The sequence below is a fragment of the Spermophilus citellus genome, assembly GCF_964194105.1.
Source record: "Spermophilus citellus genome assembly, chromosome: 8".
Taxonomy (NCBI): Eukaryota; Metazoa; Chordata; class Mammalia; order Rodentia; family Sciuridae; genus Spermophilus; species Spermophilus citellus.
The window spans coordinates 68434973-68459331 of NC_138189.1; the positions used below are offsets into that span (position 1 = coordinate 68434973).

Here is a 24359-nt window from a genome sequence, read left to right on the forward strand (position 1 = left end):
AACCTGAGTTTAGAGATAAAAAGGACATCATTATAAATATTAACAGTTCTAAATAAAATGACACAGCATGCTTTTGAGTATATTTATGGAACTAAATACAAAATCAGTCACCATCCTACAATGTATTAAAAAAAACTAACTTAAATAAGAGAGTTAAATTATTTTGAAATCAGACTTCAGCCATCATATAAAAAGTGTGTATGCATGTCATCTCCAAAGATAAAGGACAGCTAGAAAAAAAATAACAGCATAATTCTCATACTAAAACAAGCAACTATCATTCTTTAATAGTAAATATCAAATGTTCAAATATTTACCTCATATCATTGTTTTTTGTGGTTATTTTATATGAATAAAGATCAAAACAAGGATCTTGTGCTGTTGGCTGACAATTCTTTTCATAGAACTCTCAGTTTACATCTGGTACAGGAATTCTGTGCTAATGGAAGACCTACATGTATGTTCATGTGTTACTTTAATAATTTATTTAACAAATATTTAGTATGTGACCATTATATGCTAAGCAATGTTTAAGTTGCTAGGAACAGAGCGGAATAGAAATTCACTAAAACTTATGTCCTTTTGAAGCTTAGATTCTAATGGGGGAGAGGAAAAAAAAGAAATTAATATGTGCCTGGTGGTGAGATGGCCATAAGCTTTGAAAGCAAAATGTTTCCAGGGTTGCGGTTTAAGTTTGCAAAGTGAAGGAATGCTTCTTGGAGCTAACATCAGAAGAGAAATGCTGTACTATGCTTAAGACTTTCTATGGGAAGGAAATTCCAGGCTGAAGGACAAGCAAAACCAAAGACTCATGATTGGCCTGGCTAGAGTTATGATGAAGCCAGTGCTGCTGAAGCAGAGTGAGAGAAAAGTGTTAACTTGCAGATCGTCTGCGCTGTGAGAGTCAGTGTTTATTCTTCTTAGCTGCCTGGCATCAACTGATGCCAAGAGCATAGCTCTGTACTCTACCTCCTCTACTTTGTCACTTCTTCACTCTGTTATCAGCAAGAGTAAAAACAAAAGAAAGACACATCTGTGTCTTTTCCTGCAGTCTCACCTTGCCTGCCACTGGCAGTACCCATACTGCCTGTAAAAGAGTTCTGTGCCATGTTTATGACCTGTAGATATTTATACACTTTCTTAATTTGTTCTCAAGTTCTGGGTATTCACTGCAATTTTTCCAGTCTGAGTCTTAGGACTAATTTTCTTCTCACTTACTAATGTTAAGATTTCTTCCCTATTCTTTTAGTTATGTTCAGTTAGTATCAGGAAGAAGAATGGAGTACAAATGCCTTCATTCAACCGTCTCTAAATGCAACTATTTTCCTTATCTACTATAGGGTGTTGAAATATGTATATCTATAGATGGGTAGAACTTAAATTTCTCAATTTATTTATTTTCTACTCTCTAGATTTTCTTTTTTTAATGTTTATTTTTAGATGTAGTTGGACACAATATCTTGATTTTATTTATTTATTTTTATGTGGTGCTGAGGATCGAAACCAAGGCCTTGAACATGCTAGGTGAGTGCTCTGCCGCTGAGCCACAACCCCAGCCCAGTCTCTAGATTTTCGTATTTGAAAATCTGTGAAATTCTCGACCACCAAGATCGACAGACTTATAACTATTGTTTTAAATCCTTTTAGCACAGAATTGACTCTAAATACTGGAGTACTGTATCTATTAAAAAATATAAACTTGAAAATCAAAATAAATTTCTACCATAACCTTACATTCAACCTATGAAATGTTAACAGCAAATAATATCAATATCCAAATGAAAATGCAGTAAAGAGAATAAGTAAACTTCAAAACACCTCAATATATTTTAAATAAATACAATATTATTACTTTCAAGCACATAAGCTCTGGTTATATTGATAAAAGCTTTCTTTGGTTTCTGCTTTGAATAATACTTAAATTATCTTATATTTACTACATAAGTGATTTTCATGAAAAGCATTCTTCTGCATCATCTGAAGGTACTTTAAAAAATGTCAACACTTAAATAGGTGAACATATTCCTCAGTCTCTATTATAGAGCAAACCAGTAAACCCTTTATGATGAATATAAAATTTAGTCTCACCAAAACACTGAATTAGTGAGCTCAAATAATTATAAAGCAAGAATATAAAAATATGTACGTGTTAACTTTTATTTTCTTATTCAATCAGTAACACTTTTTGCATCTAAGTACTCTATTATATACCAGTGATAGAAAAATAAATGGATCATAGGGGCTTATGGTCAAGCTAGGATATAACACAAGCACCATGATAAATGCTATAATAAATAATAATACACAAGTAAATGAGATGCTATGAACACAGAGAAGAGGCTGTGAAGCAGAATCAAAGAAGAGGAAAGTGTTAACTCGAACCATCAATACAGAAGGTGACACTTGAACTAAATCTTGGAAACTGAACAGAAGTTCATTCAGCTGACAATGGGCTGGACTGTATTTCTAGCAAACAGACTGTATGTGTACAGAGCAGAAATCACAAGACATGCTGCTGTGTTCTGAGAGTTCAGCACAGAAAGAACACAGAGTGAACTTGAGGAAATGCTACAGAAGAGACTTGCATAAAGTAGTCACAGCAGATCACAGAAGGCCTCACATATTAGACTAACAAAATCATATAAAAGAGAAGAGAAATATATGTTGAGAAAATATTTTAAGCACAGTGAGAAATATGGGACAGATGTATTTTAATGATGCTTCAGTGACAAAGGTTGTGCCAGTGGGAGTAAGGGTGGGCATAGTGCTGTGAGAGAACACAAGTAATGTCACTAACACAGGATTAACAATCTGGGAACTGGTCTTTCAGTCTTTTACGATCAAAGGAAAAGATGAAGAGGATTCCAGCTTGTGTGACTACAAGAATGTCAGTGCCATTAACTAAGTTGGAATAGTATTTACTCTAGGAATTAGTGTGAAAGACAAAAACAGACAAATTTGGCCAGGGAGAAATAAATAGGTCATGAGAAAACGTAAAGCAAAATAAAACCCAGGCCTTGGGTTTGAAAGAGGAAAAGCAGATGGATGCACCTATATAACACATTCAAAACAAATCAACACAGACACTTGATTTCTAGGACTGTGAGGCTGTTTTTTTTTTTCCAAATAGAATAGACTACAAACATGCTGATAATAATTTAAAAGTGATTTAGCCATTGAAAACATTTGCCATTTAGTATAAGCATGGATATTAAAAGACACAGTAAAAGTAAAAATCTTTTATCAAAAGCACTGAATTTGTGAATTCAAATAATTATAAAGCAAGAGGTCCAATTCTCTCCCCATGACCATCATTACTAATTTCTTGAATAGCTTTATAAACACAAGCTGTGTGTAAACATGTGGGTGTGTGTAAAATACATAGCCTCCTTTAAAAAGCCTATTAAAAATATACTTCTCAAGAAGATGGACCATAAATTTCCAAAATAATATACTAGCCAAATTTATAATAGTAGTGCTATATACCAAGTCAATTTAAAAAGCCTTCTACTCATAAGTAATTTAAAGTCTTAATTCATCAATAATTTCAATGTACTAAAGATTAAAAATAAAACCCCACTAATTTCTCTTCCCATAAACTGACCTTTAGGGCACTCCTTGGGTAACAGGTTCTGAATGTGAGCACAATAGGGCCCATTCCCCTGCTGGTACTTTACTCAAGACTTGAAATCTGGGCTCCAACTAGAAAAGGGAGGGGGAAAAATCATAAATTAGTCCTTGATTCAGAATACTTTGCTCCATACAGATAGCGTAGCTTCATTAATTATCTCATATTTAAGGGATTTTCAACCCTGGCTAGATACTACAATCAACTAGGGAATTTTAAAAAACACTCTTTTTTTTTTTTTTTCAAACTGAAAAGCTTCTTCTTTTTTTTTTTATTGGTTGTTCACAACATTACAAAGCTCTTGACATATCATATTTCATACATTAGATTCAAGTGGGTTATGAACCCCCAATTTTACCCCAAATGCAGATTGCAGAATCACGTCAGTTACACATCCACAATTTTACAAAATGCCCTATTAGTAATTGTTGTATTCTGCTACCTTTCCTATCCCCTACTATCCCCCCTCCCCTCCCCTCCCATCTTCTCTCTCTACCCCATCTACTGTAATTCATTTCTCTCCTTGTTTATTTTCCCATTCCCCTCACAACCTCTTATATGTAATTTTGTATAGCAATGAGGGTCTCCCTTCATTTCCATGCAATTTCCCTTTTCTCTCTCTTTCCCTCCCATCTCATGTCTCTGTTTAAAGTTAATCTTTTCTTCCTGCTCTTCCTCCCTACTCTGTTCATAGTTGCTCTCATTATATCAAAGACATTTGGTATTTGTTTTATAGGGATTGGCTAGCTTCACTAAGCATAATCTGCTCTAGTGCCATCCATTTCCCTGCAAATTCCATGATTTTGTCATTTTTAGTGCTGCGTAATATTCCATGGTGTATAAATGCCACATTTTTTTTATCCATTCATCTATTGAAGGGCATCTGGGTTGGTTCCACAGTCTAGCTATTGTGAATTGTGCTGCTATGAACATCAACATGGCAGTATCCCTGTAGCATGCTCTTTTAAGTTCTTCAGGGAATAGTCCGAGAAGGGCAATAGCAAGGTCAAATGGTGGTTCCATTCCCAGCTTTCCCAGGAATCTCCAAACTGCTTTCCAAATTGGCCGCACCCATTTGCAGTCCCACCAGCAATGTACAAGTGTACCCTTTTCTCCACATCCTCGCCAGCACTTGTTGTTGTTTGACTTCATAGTAGCTGCCAATCTTACTGGAGTGAGATGGTATCTTAGGGTGGTTTTGATTTGCATTTCTCTGACTGCTAGAGATGGAGAGCATTTTTTCATGTACTTGTTGATTGATTGTATATCCTCCTCTGAGAAGTGTCTGTTCAGGTCCTTGGCCCATTTGTTGATTGGGTTATTTGTTATCTTATTGTCTAATTTTTTGAGTTCTTTGTATACTCTGGATATTAGGGCTCTATCTGAAGTGTGAGGAGTAAAAATTTGTTCCCATGATGTAGGCTCCCTATTTACCTCTCTTATTATTTCTCTTGCTGAGAAAAAACTTTTTAGTTTAAGTAAGTCCCATTTGTTGATTCTTGTTATTAACTCTTGTGCTATGGGTGTCCTATTAAGGAATTTGGAACCCGACCCCACAATATGTAGATCGGAGCCAACTTTTTCTTCCATCAGACGCAGAGTCTCTGATTTGATATCAAGCTCCTTGATCCATTTTGAGTTAACTTTTGTGCATGTCGAGAGAAAGGGATTCAGTTTCATTTTGTTGCATATGGATTTCCAGTTTTCCCAACACCATTTGTTGAAGATGCTATCCTTCCTCCATTGCATGCTTTTAGCCCCTTTATCAAATATAAGATAGTTGTAACTTTGTGGATTAGTCTCTGTGTCCTCTATTTTATACCATTGGTCCACCCGCCTGTTCTGGTACCAGTACCATGCTGTTTTTGTCACTATTGCTCTGTAATATAGTTTGAAATCTGGTATCGCTATACCGCCTGATTCACACTTCCTGCTTAGAATTGCTTTTGCTATTCTGGGTCTTTTATTTTTCCATATGAATTTCACGATTGCTTTATCTATTTCTACAAGAAATGCCATTGGGATTTTGATTGGCATTGCATTAAACCTATAGAGAACATTTGGTAATATCGCCATTTTGATGATGTTAGTTCTGCCTATCCATGAACAGGGTATATTTTTCCATCTTCTAAGATCTTCTTCTATCTCTCTCTTTAGGGTTCTGTAGTTTTCATTGTATAAATCTTTCACCTCTTTTGTTAGGTTGATTCCCAAGTATTTTTTTTTTTTTGAGGATATTGTGAATGGAGTGTTTTTCCTCATTTCCGTTTCAGAAGTTTTGTCGCTGATATACAGAAATGCCTTTGATTTATGCGTGTTGATTTTATATCCTGCCACTTTGCTGAATTCATTTATTAGTTGTAGTAGTTTCTTTGTAGATCCTTTTGGGTCTTCTAGGTATAGGATCATGTCGTCCGCAAATAGTGATAATTTAAGTTCTTCTTTTCCTATTTTTATGTCTTTAATTTCTTTTGTCTAATTGCACTGGCTAGTATTTCAAGGACTAAATTAAATAGAAGTGGTGAGAGAGGGCATCCTTGTCTTGTTCCAGATTTTAGAGGGAATGCCTTCAACTTTTGTCCATTCAGAATGATGCTAGCCTGAGGCTTAGCATAGATAGCTTTTACAATGTCAAGGTAAGTTCCTGTTATCCCTAGTTTTTCTAATGTTTTGAACATAAAGGGATGCTGTACTTTGTCGAATGCTTTCTCTGCATCTATCGAGATGATCATATGGTTCTTATCTTTAAGTCTATTGATGTGGTGAATAACATTTATTGATTTCCGTATATTGAACCATCCTTGCATCCCAGGGATGAATCCTACTTGATCATGGTGGACAATTTTTTTGATGTGTTTTTGTATTCAATTCGCCAGAATTTTATTGAGGATTTTTGCATCTAGGTTCATTAGAGATATTGGTCTGTAGTTTTCTTTCTTTGAGGTGTCTTTGTCTGGTTTCGGAATCAGGGTGATGTTGGCCTCATAGAATGAATTTGGAAGAGCTCCCTCTTTTTCTATTTCCTGAAATAACTTGAAAAGTATTGGTATTAATTCTTCTTTAAAGGTTTTGTAAAACTCTGCTGTATACCCATCCGGTCCTGGGCTTTTCTTGGTTGGTAGTCTTTTGATTTCTTCTTCAATTTCATCCATTGATATTGGTCTGTTCATAAAAAACACTCTTGATGCCAGAACCCACCCATTCAAATCAGAATCTCTAGGGCTGGAGTGCCAGCATGGCTACAGAAGGTCCCCAACTGACTATAACATGCATCTAGAGTTAAGAATCACAGCCATAAAAATGTAAGATCATATTGTATGAAGGTCACACTTAATAATTATAAATCATAATAATTATCTGTTATTAACAATGTTCAAGTATGGGATATGCAATTTAAAAATACTTTGGGGAAACTGGCTCTAAATCACCAAGAGTATTACTAAAGCAAGACAAAGTGACACTGGAATTTCCACAATATAGCACTCAACAGCTATTCATCTCACACTGTCTGGACAAGTCTAATAGCTAAAGACAAATCTATTATAAATGGTGTATATGGAACAAACACGGCCAAATACTGAAAACTTAAATACTCAAAATGCCCCTGAATAACAAAGAGGCTACACATTCAGAGGTAAAATTTAACTGAACAGTCAAAATAAAATGACTACTGCTTCACTGCAAACAATCCGAAGTGAGGTAAATGAATCAAACTCCGAATAAGATGTCTTATAGGGATTCTAACTTAAAGGGTATGGAAGAGCTTAAGCCTAGATTGTACCACATGGCAACCACTATCTATATGTGGCTATTTAAATATTAATTCAAATTAATTTAATTATATAAATAAAAAATCTAGTTTCTCAGTTGTAAGAGCCACATTTGAAGCATGGTTAGTAACTATTGTGTTGGACAAAACCAATATAGAACATTTCAATATTGCAGAAAGTTATATTGGACAGACTGTCTTAAGATTAAATTAATATCTGAAACTTATGGATACACATGTTCTAGGAAAATGATCTTTGACTTTTATTTGATGATCCAAGAAGATTATGTTCAACTGTCAAACCAACACTTCAATTGCCTATGGCCAAGTCACTACAAGGTAGGAAAGCGCTTGTTTTCCAAAAGCGTTACCTCTTAAAAAACAGAAACAAACAAAAAACACATACCATTATCAATAGTAACACTTCCCACCCCTGGACACAATTATTCAACATCACATCAAGACAAGCTGGACTACTATTAGTATAAAATGTTCTTCCCACTTCCCTGAAGTTAAGATGTTTCTGGGTCTTTATTGCTTTTTCAGAAAAGAAAAAAATAAATCTAAGCAGATTATACCTCCTTTGCTTTATTCATCAACTCCATTTTATTAGCTATTAGTATATCCAATGTTTTGCCTTCCTTTTAATTCCAAATCGTGGTTTTCATATTAAGGGAACCACAACAAATTTTACCATCTCACAGGCAAACACAAACAGCAATCTTCCAAGAATTCCAAGGATATTTGCTGTGTATAAACCCAAGATTTAACAGTTGAGTTGCCATCAGCGTCAGGAGCTTGTGCAAAACAAAGACATGATCCTGCAGTTGAACTCCTATTATGGATAAACACTCCAAGTGTGGCTTGTGCTGAAAAGGTCTAGCTTTGACCAATGAAACAGATGATCTGCCTGCTTTCATATACAGAAGAGTAGCTGCTCTGAGAACAGCTATCTGGGGAAGATTCCTCTCTGCTTCTAAGATGTGGCTTGTTACCACATCCTCTGCAGGTGAAGGACGCTGTATATTCACATGGTGGAAAAGTGGAAGGGTAAGAGACAAATGCTGTAGTGAAGCATTTTATAAGGACCATCATCCATTCCCCAGGGAAGAGACCTCATGGCCTCACCACCTCTAACTACCATCAGAGTGGACATTAGTTTCAACCTGGGAGTTTAATAGCAGATAGTTCAAAAAACAAAACAACTAAAAAGGAAACAAGCTCTACAAATTCAGAGCAAAGAATGTGAGTTTGCCAAGAAAGCTCAGATCAGAAATTGTGAGCTGGGTCACTATACTCTTTTGAGTTTTGGTCTAATTTTTTAAAAATTTATTTCTTACATATCTTGGTCTAATTTTTTATTTGCTACAGGGCAATAAATCAATAAACCAGTGTTTCTCTGTGATTTTTTTACACAGTTTGACAGACTGATATCACAGAGGGGTGAATATACAGTCCTGAATGCAATATTTTCCCTGTCAAACATGACACACAACATGAAGAAATACTGCAATTCAAGTTATCTCAGAATATCTTCACTCTACTCTCCAGATTAGCCATAAATATAAAGGTGTGGTTTATATCATGGTTGTCAGCCCTTTTCACAAACTCAAGTTTTCTCACGCTGCTCTCAAAGCTCTTTCCCATCTGCAAGCTATCAAGAAAATCTGGCATCTTACTCCATGTACACACTGTGAGCTTCTGATACATGTCTGAGCTTTGCACACAGGCTGCAATTTTCTTTTGGCGAGCAGGCCTACAGAATACCCATCAGAAATCTGAAAACTGTCACTCAGAATTATTAAAAAAGAAATCTGGTAAATACAATATAATAATGAGAGAAAACAAGAATAAGGGCTTGGTATTTTCACAGGATTAATAATAAAAGCAATTTATAAATTACTTACATATTTTATAATCCAGTGAGTTGTTTAAAAAAATTAAACATTAAAAACTAGAAAAAAGTTAAGATCTCTGTAAAAGCCAAAACATTCAGACAGTAGCTTCTATTGTGTATAATTCACAGATTAACTCTCAAGTTAAAATATACATCTAATCTTTTGAAAATCATAAATATCCACAATAAAGAGAACAAACTTTAAAGAGAAAATAAATTTTTCATAATGACAGAAAGTACTTCCAAAAGTCCCAAGCATTTTGTGGTGCTTTAAAAATGTCAGCAGATTAATCCATACTTTTACCTTCAAGAGGAAAAGTCTATCTCAGTTCCACTGGAATGAGGACTCAACTTCTAACATATAAAATGTAGGTAATGAAACAATGTGACTCCAACACTAAATCATAATATAAATTTATATCCTGCCCCTGCCATGAATTTCTCCCTCTCAAATTTATTGTCAGATCTAGAGAGAACATATGTAAACTTTTTTCTATACTTGATATCAGACTATTCCAGGCGTAACAAATAACTTCTAACCATGCACTTGTAGTTCTGTGTATTATCAGGATTTAAAAATGAAAAAGTTAATTAGGTTGTTGAACAAAAAGTCACAAACTGCTAAATTCAGCCCAAATCACAAAAAATATAAAAATCTTAAGAAAAAAAATTGTTTTCTATTAGATTTAGTCAAACGAAATTGTCATTTTCGTTACATCAGAAAGGGTAATTTTTATGGTTCTATCTAACAGTTATATAATATATACATATATATAAAATATATATATGTATATATATATATATATATATATACATATATATATAAAATATATATATGTATATATATATATACGTGTATATATATATACATATATATATGTATATATATATATATATATACGTATATATATATATATATATATATATATATATATATATATATAGGCTGACCAGAGAGGCATTTCCTTCTTATTACTAAAATAAATAAATTTTTATCTTATGATACAGTAGAAAAATTGAAGCCAAAATATGGTATGATCAACTTATTCCTTTCTTTCTTTATTTTTTGTGGCACTTGTTGAACCCAGGCCCTTATGTATGCTAGGCAAGCATTCTGTCAGTGAACTACAATCCCCAGCTTATGATCATTTTTTAACAATCTTTTTAATATTCCAGTTATCGACCCAGCCTATTATAAGATCTAACAAAGTACAATATATTTGCACATAATTATGGTATTCTCTATTAGAAAGATCACTAGGAGGCACTGAAAGTGAGGTAAATAATAAAAAGCTTAAGAACATATTTTAAAATGAGCAACAAATCACTTTCTCTGAATTAAACCAAAAAATGGGTCTTGCAGAAAACAGAATGATTGGAAAATTAGAATCTTGAGATAAATACACATCTTAATTTATTTATTAATTAACATTCACTGAGAGCCAGATACTACAGAGTTGCCATGAGGTAAACACAAAGAAAAGACTGGCATTTTATATTTTAAATATATTCATGGTAGTAGTGGTGGAGGAGGAGAAGGAAATATTATTCTCTATGAACTCCTTTTATCATTTTATTTTTATTATTTTAAAATGCAAATTATTCTAATCAACTCAAATTCAACAGCAACAGAAATACTTTTCAATAGCTCATATTTTATGCTTGAAATAGCATTTTATTTATATATTTAAGTTCTAAGTACTCATTTTATCCTCACAACAAACTTATGACATAAACACTATTTTTGTCCACGTTTTACGAAAGAAAAAATTGAGGCCTAGAGTTTGAGTGCCTCCTCTGAAACTCATGCTAAATTCTAATTGCCACTGTAACAGTATTAAGAGGTAGAAACTTTTAAAGAAGTTTTTAGGCCACGAGAGCTCAACCTTAAAAAAGGATTAATGTCATAAGTTTGGGGAAAAGGTTTTTAAAAAAATAAATTGTTTCTCTGGTCACGTGATGTCATTCTGCCATTTTATGATGTAGCATGGAAGCCCTTGACAGATAGGAATCCCATGCACTTGGACTTCCCAGGCAAATAAACTCCAACTGTTTATAAATTACCCAGTCTCAGGTATTGTTTCAGCAGTACAAAAGGGACAAAACAGTAGAGAAGTAATTAGCCCAAGGTCACAGGCTAGTTAGTGGTAGAACCTATGTAAATCAGGCAGTCAGACTCCAGCAGTAGTGCACCCAATGATGTCACTGGGTTATCTAATTCAATTTCAATGTCACCTCTCAACTTTATTAGCATGGATTCAAATGTGGAAAATTTCTGGTGCCAACTCTGACAATTAAGGCAGAGAGCTGAATTAAACTATTACTCTCAGGTATAATATTTTTTTAAAAAACTGATTTGCTAAACTCCTAATAGTTTTTCAGTTAGCTTAAACCATAGAATATAAAGGCTCTGGGCATAAATGTTTCAGATGTGATCTCATCACTGTGTGTTCTGCTTGGGGTGGGCAAAGTACAGTCTGTAAGCTGAATTCAGCCTGGTATCTGTTTTGTAAATAAAGTTTTATTAGGACACAGCAATGGTCATTGATATTGTCTAAGGCTGCTTTTGTGCTACAGTAGTAAAGTTGAGTTGCTGCAAAAGAGACCTTATGGCTAACAAAGCCTAATAAACTTAATATAAGGCTTTGTTGTGGTCTAAATATTTGTGGCCCCTGCCCCCAATTCACATATTAAAATCTCAATCCTCAAGGTGATGATATTAGGAGATGAAACCTTGGGCAGGCGAGAGTGGAGTCTTCAGGAATGGAATTAAGGCCCTTATAAAGGAAGCCTGAGGGGGCTGGGGTTGTGGCTCAGTGGTAGAGCACTTGCCTAGCATGTGTGAGGCACTGGGTTCGATTCTCAGCACCACATAAAAAATAAATAAAATAAAGCCATTGTGTCTACCTATAACTAATAAAAATGTTTAAAACAACAACAACAAAAAAGAAGCCTGAGGAAGCTCCTTTGCAGCTTCCACCACATGAGATCACAGTGATAACAGCTCTCTGTGTGGAAGAGGACTCTAAACAGATACCCCATCTATCTTGCCTCAATCTTGAACTTCCCACATGAAGAACTGTGAGTCTATGTTGTTTTTGTTAGAGCAAACCAATGGACTAAGACAGGTCCTTTGGAGAAAAAGTGTGGTGACCTCTATGGTACACATAACAAGGTACAAATGGGGAAAAAATGGTATAATTTTTATAAATGAATTCTTTATATAGGCATAAATTACCACACATCTATTCAACAACTAGAGACCTGCAGTGGAAGTCTATTACATTTTATCAAATCTAAGATATTAGCAGCTATTAAGACTTCAAATAATACATGCTGGTCAGGATGTGGGGGGAAAGGTACACTCATCCATTCATTGTTGGTGGGACTGCAAATTATATTATCACTCTGGAAAACTCGATGGAGCAGTATGGAGATTCCGCAAAAGACTAGGAATAGAACCATCTTATAATCCAGCTATCCCACTTCTTGGTATTTATCCAAAAGAACCCAAATCACCACATTGTTGTAATATAGGCATATCAATGTTTATAGCAGTGCAATTCACAAAAGTCAAGTTATAACTCAGTCCAGGTGCCTGTCAGATGATGGATAAAGAAAATATGGCATATACACACAATGGAGTTTTACTCTGCCATCAAGAAGAATGAAATTATAGTATTTGCTGATAAATGAGGATGTGGTGAAAAAGGAACACTCATATATTGCTGGTGGGACTGCAAATTGGTGCAATCACTCTGGAAAGCAGTATGGAGATTCCTTAGAAAACTTGGAATGGAACCACCATTTGACCCAGCTATCCCAATGGAGAACAACATATTATATGAAATAACCGAGACTCTTTTTAAAATTATCCTAATTATTCTAATTTGTTATACATGATAGCAGAATGCATTTCAGTTCACAGTACACAAATAAAGCACAATATTTCATTTCTCTGGTTGCACACAAAATAGAGTGACACTATTTGTGTCTTAATATGTGTATCTAGGGTAATGATGTCCATCTCATTCCACCATCTTTCCTACTCTGCCTCCTCCCTTCCCCTCCCTTCCCTTTGCCCTAGCCATCTTTCCTCCATTTCTTCGTGCTCCCCCCAACCCCCATTATGGATCAGCATCCACTTATCAGAGAAAACATTCAGCCTTTGGTTTTTTAGGATTAGCTTACTTCACTTAGCATGATATTCTCCAACTCCATCCATTTACCTACAAATGCCATGATTTTCACTTTTAATGCTGAGTAATATTCCATATCTATCTATCTATCTATCTATCTATCTATGTATACACTTCAGTTTCTTTATCTATTAATCTATTGAAAGACATCTAGATTGGTTCCACAATTTAGCTATTGTGAATTGTGCTGCAATGAACATTGATGTGGCTGTGTCCCTGTAGTAAGCTGTTTTTAAGTCCTTTGGGTATAAACTGAGGAGTGGGATAGCTGGGTCAAATGGTGGTTCCATTCCAGGTTTTCTAAGGAATCTCCATACTGTTTTCCAGAGTGATTGCACCAATTTGCAGTCCCACCAGCAATATATGAGTGTTCCTTTTTCACCACATCCTCATCAACACTAATTGTTGTTTGTATTCTTAATAACTGCCATTCTGACTGGAGATGAAATCTTATAGTAGTTTTGATTTGGATTTTCCTGATTGCTAGAGATGTTGAACATTTTTTCATATATTTGTTGATCGACTGTATCTTAAAGTCAAGAATCAAATATTTTCTCTCATATGCAGAAGCTAGATCAAAGTAAGAAAAAACAGCAGGAGTCAGGGGAATCCCATGAAAATAGAAGGGAGATCAATGATGTAGAAGAAGGGGGAGAGAGCAGAGACTAGAAAAGGGAGTAACTGCAGAAGAAAATTGACCAAACTATGCTATGCACACATATGCATATACCATAGTGAATTCTATCTTTATCTATAAAGTACCAATTTTAATAAAAACAATAAATAAACAGAACAAAGACTGACAAGAAGGGGAACAGAGGATGGAAGGAGAGGTGGAAAAGTATAATAACTGGGAATTGAAATGGAGCAAAATTTATCCAAACGTAAAATATGTCCAAATGAACTCTATAACTATAATGTAGTATTAAAAACATTAAAATTGTGCATTAATAAAGTAAAAGAAAATGACATTGGATAGTCTCCCAATTTTTTAATCATTATTGAGTCTGAAATGACACAAAATCAGTTAGATATTTATCACATATAAAAAGCCTAAACAGTCAATCTGGTCTGGCTGTAAGAGTTTGTCACTGCTAGCTCCTTACTGAACACATTCCTCCCCAAGTATCAGCGATTTTCTTTTTTGAAGTCCGTGAAGAATTTATGCAAGTAGATTACTTCTGGTTCTAAAATAAAAGTGACATGTAACATTAAATTAAAGGATCATTTGCTTGACATGTAAATAATTGGTCTTTTTTATTCTGGTATTCTTTCTGTAATCAAGTAGGAAGTATGAAGTGATCATTTTTGTCTTTTTCTCCCCAATATATAATTTCCAAAGAAAATATAATAACAATCAAATAAGTAAAATTTTGCCATATTTAACATTACTTTTTCTTGCATAACTGCATCAGTATTCATTCTAAATTTGTAATTCTTTTTGAACTACTGCCAACTAAATCAAACCATTAAAAGCAGAATTTAAGCATATAAATATTTTTAAAGGAATACATTAAGAGTAATAAAATAGCCAGTTAAAAATAAATCATTTTGCAGTAATCAAAAACATGTAGTATTGGCATAAAAATGGCCATATAGACCAATGAAATAGAACAGAGAACCTAGAACCCTCACATGGTATGGCAAATTAATTTTCAACAAAGGGAAGGGACAGTCTCCTCAAAATAAAAAGTTACTGATAAAACTGAAATATCCACATGTAAAAATTAACTTAAGGACTAGGCATGTTGGTAGCTCAGTGACAGATACTCACCTAGGATCTGCAAGGCCCTGGTTTTCACTCCACAAAAATATATACATACATACATACATACATACTTACATATATAAGCAAACAGGGAAAAATAATAGGAATTAGGGAAGAATAGATGAGCAGGTCTTGAGGAAAATTAAAGATTTTGGTATATCAAAGGACACTATCAACAAAGGACATTATCAACAGAAAAAAAAGACAAAACAAGAGCAAGTCTTTGTAACTTCTATGCCTAATAGGGGCTTAACATCCAGAGTACATAAAGAACTCCTACAATTCAACAACAAAAAGACAAATCAATTTAAAAATGAAAAAAGGAATAGACACTTCACCAAAGAAGACACATACATATAGCCTGTGAGCACAATAAAAAAAATGCTCAATATTATCTACTCACTGAGGAAATGCACATCAAAACCTCAATGAAAAACCATCTCGTATTCTCCAGAATGACTATAAACCAAACAATGGAAACTAACAGGTGGCTAGCCAGGATATAAAAAAGGTGAAATCCTTGTGTTTTACTGGTGGTATGTAAAATGTATCTGTCACCATGAAAAACAAGTTTTGTGGTTCTTCAAAAAGTTAAATAGTTATCATATGATGCAGTAATTCTGCTTTCTAAACAACTAAAAACAGGGTCAAATGGTGGTTCCATTCCCAATTTTCTAAGAAATCTCCATACTGCTTTCCATATTGGCTATACCAATTTGCAGTCCCACCAGCAGTGTATGAGAGTTCCTTTTTCCCCACATCCTCACCAATACTTATTGTTGTTTATATGCATAATAGCTGCCATTCTGACTGGAGTGAGATAAATCTTAGAGTGGTTTTGATTTGCATTTCTCTAATTGCTAGTGATGATGAACATTTTTTCATGTGTTTGTTGATTGATTGTACATCATCCTCTGAGAAGTGTCTCTTCAGGTCCTTGGCCCATTTATTGATTGGGTTATTTGATTTTTGGTGTCAGGTTTTTTCAGTTCTTTATATACCGTAGTGATTAGTGCTCTATCTGATGTGTGAGGGGTAAAGATTTGCTCCCAAGATATAGGCTCCCTATTCACCTCAAAGATTGTTTCTTTTGCTGAGAAGCAACTTTTTAATTTCACTCCATCCCAATTATTAATTCTTGATTTTAATCCTTGTGCCACAGGAGTCTTATTAAGGAAGTTAGGGCCTAATCTCACATGATAGAGATTAGGGCCTACTTTTTCTTCCATTAGGAGCAGTGTCTCCGGTTGTATTCCTAAATTCTTGAACCATTCTGAGTTGAGTTTAATTAAGGTGAGAGACAGGGGTTTAATTAATTTAAGGTGAGAGACAGGGGTTTAATTTCATTTTGTTGCATATGGATTTCCAGTTTTGCCAGCACCATTTGTTGAAGAGGCTGTCTTTTCTCCAATACATGTTTTTGGCACCTTTGTCTAATATAAGATAATTGTAGTTTTGTGGGTTAGTCTCTATGTCCTCTATTCTGTACCATTGGTCTACCAGTCTGTTTTTGGTGCCAATATCATGCTGTTTTTGCTATTATTGCTCTGTAGTACAGTTTAAGGTCTGGTATAGTGATGCCACCTGCACCACTCTTCCTGCTAAGGATTGCTTTAGCTATTCTGGGTCTCTCCATCCCTCTCCTCGGTCCATACCCAAAGGACTTAAAAACAGCATACTACAGGGACACAGCCACACCAATGTTTATAGCAGCACAGTTTACAATAGGTAAATTGTAGAATCAACCTAAATGCCCTTCAATAGATGGATGGATAAAAAAAATGTGGCATATACACACAATGGAATATTACTCAACAATAAAAGAGAATAAAATCAAGGCATTTGCAGGTAAATGGATGGAGTTAGAGAAGATAATGCTAAGTGAAGTTAGCTAATCCCTGCAAAAAACAGGTGCTGGACGTTTTCTTTGATATAAGATATAATATATATGTGTGCATATATAAGGAAGCTGATTCATAGTGGGATAGGGAGGGGAAGCATGGGAGGAATAGACAAACTCTAGATAGGGCAGAGGGGTGGGAAGGCAAGGGTGGCGGCAGTGGGTAATTAATGGTGGTTGAATGTGATGATCATTATTATCCAAAGTATGAGAACTCAAATTGGTGTAAGTATACTATGTATACAACCAGAGATATGAAAAATTGAGCTCTAAATATGTAATAAGAGTTGTAATGCATTCTTCTGTTATGTATAAATAAAAATATGTAAAAAACAAACGAAAAAAAGAACTAAAACAGGGAATCAAATATGTATAAATGTAAATACATATAAATATATATATACATATATGTGGGTGCATAATATTATATATATATATATATATATATATATATATATATATATAAATCAATGTTATTAGCAGCACTTTTCCCAATAGCAAAAGGTGGCTATAACCCAAGTGTCCATCAACAGATAAATGCATAAATAAAATGGGATACAAACATACAATTGAATATTAATCTGCTATTTTAAAAAAATAAGGTTTTGATATATGCTACAACATGGTTGAACTTTGAAAACATTATACCAAGGGAAAACACCCAGATACAAAACAATAAATGTTTTATGATTGCGTTCACATGAAATATCTGAACTAGGTAAATTCACAGAGACATAAAGTAGAATAGAGGTTATTAAGGACCAGAAGAGAAGGAGAACAATGGGGAATTATTGCTCAATGGGTACAACTTTCTGTTTGGGATGATAAACTTCTAGAAATAAATAGATGCAATGATTATAAAACACTCTAAAGGAAAAAAATATGCCACTGAGTTATCCATTTAAACATGGTTAAAAGTTGCGATTTTTAGGTCATGTATATTTTATCACAATATTTTAGAAAATAAAGCATCTAAGATTGAATATTATTCCTGAAATATAGAATTTATCTAAAACTTATCATAACAAAAATTTCAAACCAACATACCCTGACACAGTGCTAACTTCAAAATTCATATACAACATTAAAATAAAGCATCCAGTTTCCTGACCACATTAAAGGAGAGGCCTATAAATGAAATTAGAAGATTTTTATTTTGATAGCCTGAACTTGACATTCAAGCCAAGTGAAACTCACAAACACTCCACAGAAATAATAGCCAAGTTCACTGCAGGGTTTAGGTATTTAGTTCTCTGTTTTTACTTTATTTCTATTTCCATATCTAGAATTCTCCTTACACCAGTTTAAAAATGAGACTCCCCAGAGAAAAATATGTGCACTCATATTTTAACAATCAAAACTGAAAAATAAAAGAAAAACAACACCAGAAACCTGTAGAAATTCTAGGTAGTAGAAACTCTTAAGTGCACAAACCTCAATTAACATGAACTAAGGGGAAAAGGTCTTAATTATACAAAAACACACACCCCACATCTGTCTCATGTTTTTGGCAAGTGGTGCAAAACTGATGACTTACCATGCTGTTTTCTAATCAAGAATGCTATTATATTCCACAAACTAATAAAAAATACCCTGTTTCATAATAAACTAATCATGAAATTACAGTTGATGTTCCTAATCCTCAAAAGTGGAACCCTGTCATGTCTAGGAGCAAGTATTAATTATAAAATGTTCATGTTTTATTATCTGTCTGGCTAGCTGGCTATAAGAAAACCCTTTTTTTGGTGGAAAGATATAATTTCAGAAACAGGATACAGATCATAAACTAAAAACAGAAAGACACCAAAATGACAGGTCAAGAAATGAAAACATCAGTAAGAGGTAGCATTTTAGTCCATCTAGGCAGTTCACAAAAGATAGGCACTGTAAAAATAATAATCAACACAGGCCTATGCAACAAGGTGCCCTGTGATTATAATAGTACTTTCCATCCACTTCTTGTCAGAAAGCAGTCTGTCTTCTAAGATCATCACCATTACTATTCTCAATGAAGAAAATGTGAACTTTACTTATAAAAATGATTTATAACCATTAGATAAGTTCACTGATTGATTTCCTTCCTGCCTCTGTTAAAGTATTTTCAGAAGAATATTGGAATTCTCAGCATATTACTAAGTGACTGATCAGTTTCTACTTGAGCAGGAAGAAAAAAGTATTCTACATAATTCTAATGCAGTACTTCAATTGGATTTCAATGTATCAAGAATGTTGTTCCAAGTAGAATACAGGCCCTTAAAAATTAAATGAAATTAAGAAATCCCAGAACTCTAGTAATCTCTAATCATTCTTTCAAATTAAACACAGACTCTTGATAAACTGAAAATTAATATACTAAATTAATAAAATAATTTCTGTGGAAGCTATCAAATGAAAGCAACATGATTTAGTTTAAAATAACTGTAGTACAAAGAAAATCCCATTAAGCAAATCAGAATTTATAAACATTTTCTGTGTTACATTTAGATTCTGGCTAGCAAATGTCAGTAAGTTGTCTTCTTAGACTAATTGATAAATGATATTTGTTGGTTCTATTCTAATAACACTGAAGGAGGAAAAAAGAAAACCAAGGTAAATAGTATAACCTTGACCTGAAATAAAAGATATAACTTAATTCATCAGTGAAGTCCTTTGAATTATTTCACTGATTTCGTGGCAACATTATTAGTATCTGGTCTATTATTTTTCTCATCTTTTTTCTGTAAACTTTAGATTTGAAGAGATGGTGGAGTCACAGAAGCCTAAAGGAAGTCAGGTCTAGTGCCAAGACCACTGATAAAAGGCCAGAGAATCTGGGGGGTCAGTTAGTCAAAGTCTGCTAGGCCAGTCCAAACTTTCCTTTTTATAAAGATAATTCACAATAACCGGAAACCTACAATCTAGGACATTTGGCACAACAACGTTCAAGAATTGAAAATTACTGAAACAACATGATAGGTCTATGAGGTTAACTATATGGATATTTGAAATTTTCTGTAATAAAAAGTTGAAAGTGAAATAAACAAATCTGCATATTGTGTAAATGAAATAGCAGATTTTCTGGCTTGGGCTTTAAAATGTAAGATTGTAGAGTACTGACAATAGAACAGAGAGAATTATCCCCTTTTCTCTAGTATAGATAACTACCTCATTCCTTTCCTGTTATACATAGCAAATTCATTTCTAGTTCATTATAGTTTTATAACTATTACTCAAAAGTAATACTAGGAATGAATCATCCATAACTGCGACTACAGAAAAATAACTTTGAATGGCAAAACTACCATGAATAAAGCTAGAAGACAAATGAGAAAATTAAAATATCTGCAATATATTTTACAGATAAAGAGCTAACACTCCCAACATACAAAGATCTTAATAACTAGAGTCCAAAATTCCTAAAAAAATGGAAAATGATGAAAAGAAATCTCCCTATATATCTGTATAGCTCTCTCTCTATTTTTGGAAATCTGAAAAGATACTAAACTTCACTCATATGAAAACTATACTGAGATATTATTTCTTTGCCCTTCAACTTGATGAAAATTCAAAAGCTTGACAATACAGTCTCTTGGAGAGGATGTGGGGAAAAAAGCACTCTCAAACACTGCTGGTGCAAAAGCTAGACAGTACAACTCTACATAGGAAATATGATGATATCTAACAAAACTACATAAGCATTTATCACTTTGATCAAGTAATCTCACTCTAACATTTATCCTGAAGACTCAGCTCCAACAGTATAAGACAACACAAGATTACTGAGTTCAGCAGTGTATAACCATAAAATACTTGAAACTACTTGTATTACAGATAGAAGTCAGGACGAAAAACTGGTAAACACACTCTCTCACATACACACACACACACACACACACACACACACATAAATAATAATGATCTCTATGAACTGATATGGCATGATTTCCAAAGTATACCTTTCAGTGAAAACAGCTAAATGGCAGTGCTTCAACAGATAGTATGCTATCTTTTATGTTGTGGGAAAAAAAGGAAATAAGAAAATATACATATTTGCTTATCATAATAAAAAGAAACATTAGAAGGATAAACCAGAAACCAAAGTTGGTTATCTAATAGGGTAGGATGTTGTTTTTGTATTTTAATTTTTTAACAATACAGATGAAGCAATTCTAAAACTATCTGAGATAATACTCATTTAAAGCAAATGAGTAAAACTGTTGGTATTGCTGGAAACCATGTCCTCACAAGAGAAAAAGGGAGAATTAAAAGTACCAATGTGAATTCAATTTCTAAAAAAACAACAACCATGTTCATACATATATCCATTTAACATAAACATACACATGAATCGCATATACATATGTATGTGTGTGTGTGTGTGTGTGTGTGTGTGTGTGTATCAAGACATATATTTTCTAGCTTTGTTCCCTGATGTGGCCCCAAAACAGATACTCAGCAGCAATGTACATAACAAGTGTCCAGATCTGGGTTTCTAATAGCATTCTCCAGTAGGAGGGACTGTGGCTCCTAGGGGAAATGACTGACTCCAATGTTGGGCATTAAAGGAACAAGTTGAGCCTTGTTTCTTATAAAGAATAAAAAGATGATGATAAGCTAAAAAAGAATGATGGTAGCATGTAAAAGGACACAGGAGCCAGCATGAAATAATCCCAATGATGACATCTGAAATATTGAAGGAAAGTAATAAACTGTTACCCATTGGGGGAAAAATAAGAAACCACAAATGCATACTAAAAATAATTCAAATATACACAGATAACTAAAAGGGCTCTTATTACAGTAAAATACTAAATAATGACTGGTAAATGTAGAGGACAAGGTAAAATAGGAAAAAAAAATCACTTCACAACCCTAACAGTAGACTGATTCAAGCTAGTTTGATCAATGGAGTCTATATACAAAGGATAACGTTTTATGAGGAGCAATATGTTTTTTAAAAAATATTTTTAAATGTTGATAGACCTTTATTTTATTCATTTATTTATATGTGGTGCTGAGAATTGAACCCAGTGACTCACACATGTGAGGCAAGCACTCTACTACTGAGCCACAACCCCAGCCCGCCCCCCCCAGAAGCAATATGTTTTAATAGTACCTCCCTTCCCATAGACTTTTTATTAGTTGCAAGGAAAGTATACAGTAACTATTTAGTTGACAAATGAGACAATGAAACAGGTGGTCAAAATCTACATCCCAAATGAGGTACAGGTCATCCAGAAGTGATATGCTAAGAAAGACACATTCTTTATGTAATATTCTATCCAGGAACAAATAACCTGAAATTTTACCAAGAAAAAGCATTAGACAAACCAAAAATGAAAATATGCTGTGGAAAAAAGGGGGAGGGAGGAAGGCTGCATAGTTTTGAATTGCCCTTGTAAGACAAAGAAAATTTGAAGAACTATTCCAAATTAAAAGGTACTAAACTGGGCACAGCGGCACATAACTGTAATCCCAGCAGCTTGGGAGACAGGAATATTGTGTTCAAAGCCAGCCTCAGCAAAGGTGAGGTACAAAGCAACTCAGTGAGACCCTGTCTCTAAATAAAATACAAAACAGGGCTAGGGTTGTGGTTCAGTGGTCAGTGCCTCTAAGTTCAATCCGTGATACAAGGGGAAAAAAAAGGTACTAAAAATATATGACATCTAAACCCAATAATATATGATTACAGACTAACTAACTCCTGTACTGGAAAGAAGAAAATTGCTATAAAAGGGCATTTGTTTGGTCAGTTTACAATTAGAAAATGACTAAGGAAAAGTAATGTGGGGCTGGGGTTGTGGCTCAATAGCAGAGCACTTGCCTAGCATGTGTAATCCACATATAAATAAATAAATAAATAAATAAGCATCGACAGCTAGAAAATATTTTTTTTTTTAAAAAAGGGGGTAATGTAACAATGTTAAGTCTTACTCAAGTATTTAGCCTGTTAGTGTAAAGGATTATCCACATTCTTAGAAATTTACACTGAAGAATTTAGGACTAAAGGGCTATGATGTATTTAATATAACTCTCAAATGGGTCAATAATACATATGTATAATAAATATATGCAAAAGCATTCATTCACAAAGTGGAATAATAAAGTATCTGAGACAAAAGGCTAACAATCTTAATCAAGGGTACATGGATGCTCTTTATATTATTTCTGCAAGTTTTCTGTAAGTTTAAAATTATCTCTTTAAAAAATCATTATGCTTAGAAAATAAGAAATTACTTTTCTCTTTAAAATGTGTTGTATTTTTCCTACACAGCTGAGGAGGACCAGTGTCAAACAATCATCCAGCTGGAAAGTTGGCAGCTACCTTAGATTATCTAACAGTTTCACTTCATTTCCTCCCTTTCCTTCAACTCCCACACCCAAATGACAATATCCTAAGGGAATATTGTTTATACGCTTTTGCCTCCAATCATACCAAACTGGTTCAGGATCTAATCACTTAGTTTCTCTCATCAGATATATTGCTATGATCTACTAGAGATCATGCTTTGTCCATGTCCAGTCTTGGCTCCAAGCCATTTATAAATTCTGCTATATAGTCCTTGCCCCAGATGAATTTGACCATGTTCCTCTCTGGATTTCTTAACTCATCCCAAAAATAGATAGCAAAGAACTTACTAGATCAATTTTTAAATCCCCACAACACTGCCCCAGACCAGAGCAGACAGCCAAACTAAGGTCACTCGAGTGAATTTCCTAAGGTACCAAATAAAATACAGGCACACAATTTACCTTTAAATCAAGCCCCAGGACGGCTCCTCTGCCTTCAGCCTCAAGCTCCCCAAATGGGAGAGCAAGGAATATCATGAGAAGCTGGTGAGAGAGAGCTAGCAAATTCGGGAGTGGTCTTTTATTGGGGGCGGGGGGGGGGGGCTCTGATTCTTTAGAAATTTCCATCCAAAAAAGGTCAAGAGGGGCAGGGTTACAAGGACAGGTAAGGGACCCCTGGGGCTGTAGGAAGGCACACCTACACATGAAGACACATTTTTGTGACAATATAGGACTTCCAAGATTGTGCCTCCATCTAGAGCCACTTTGATGTTGCCAGATCACTGGGAAGTGACCAACAGAGCCTCACCAATCAGGGAAGGAAAATGCTGGTCACATGGCATGGTGGCCTCCCACACCACAATGATAAAATATATTACTTTGGATCCTGCAAAACAATAAGCAAAAATTCTTGCCCAGAAACTTACAT

At 34.3% G+C, this 24359-nt stretch overlaps 1 protein-coding gene across 11 annotated transcripts in view; it reads right to left on the reverse strand.

Moving 5' to 3' along the window:
• WDFY3 (WD repeat and FYVE domain containing 3) overlaps positions 1-24359 on the reverse strand; it is a 253850-nt gene that overhangs the window by 184283 nt on the left and 45208 nt on the right. For 8 of the 11 annotated variants that reach the window (XM_081304729.1, XM_081304730.1, XM_081304736.1 and 5 more), the window contains one exon: positions 3605-3702. The exons of the other annotated variants lie outside the window; for them this stretch is intronic. The gene's annotated coding sequence lies outside the window, so the exon portion shown is untranslated. The remainder of the gene's footprint in view (positions 1-3604; positions 3703-24359) is intronic. 11 annotated transcript variants of the gene reach the window in all.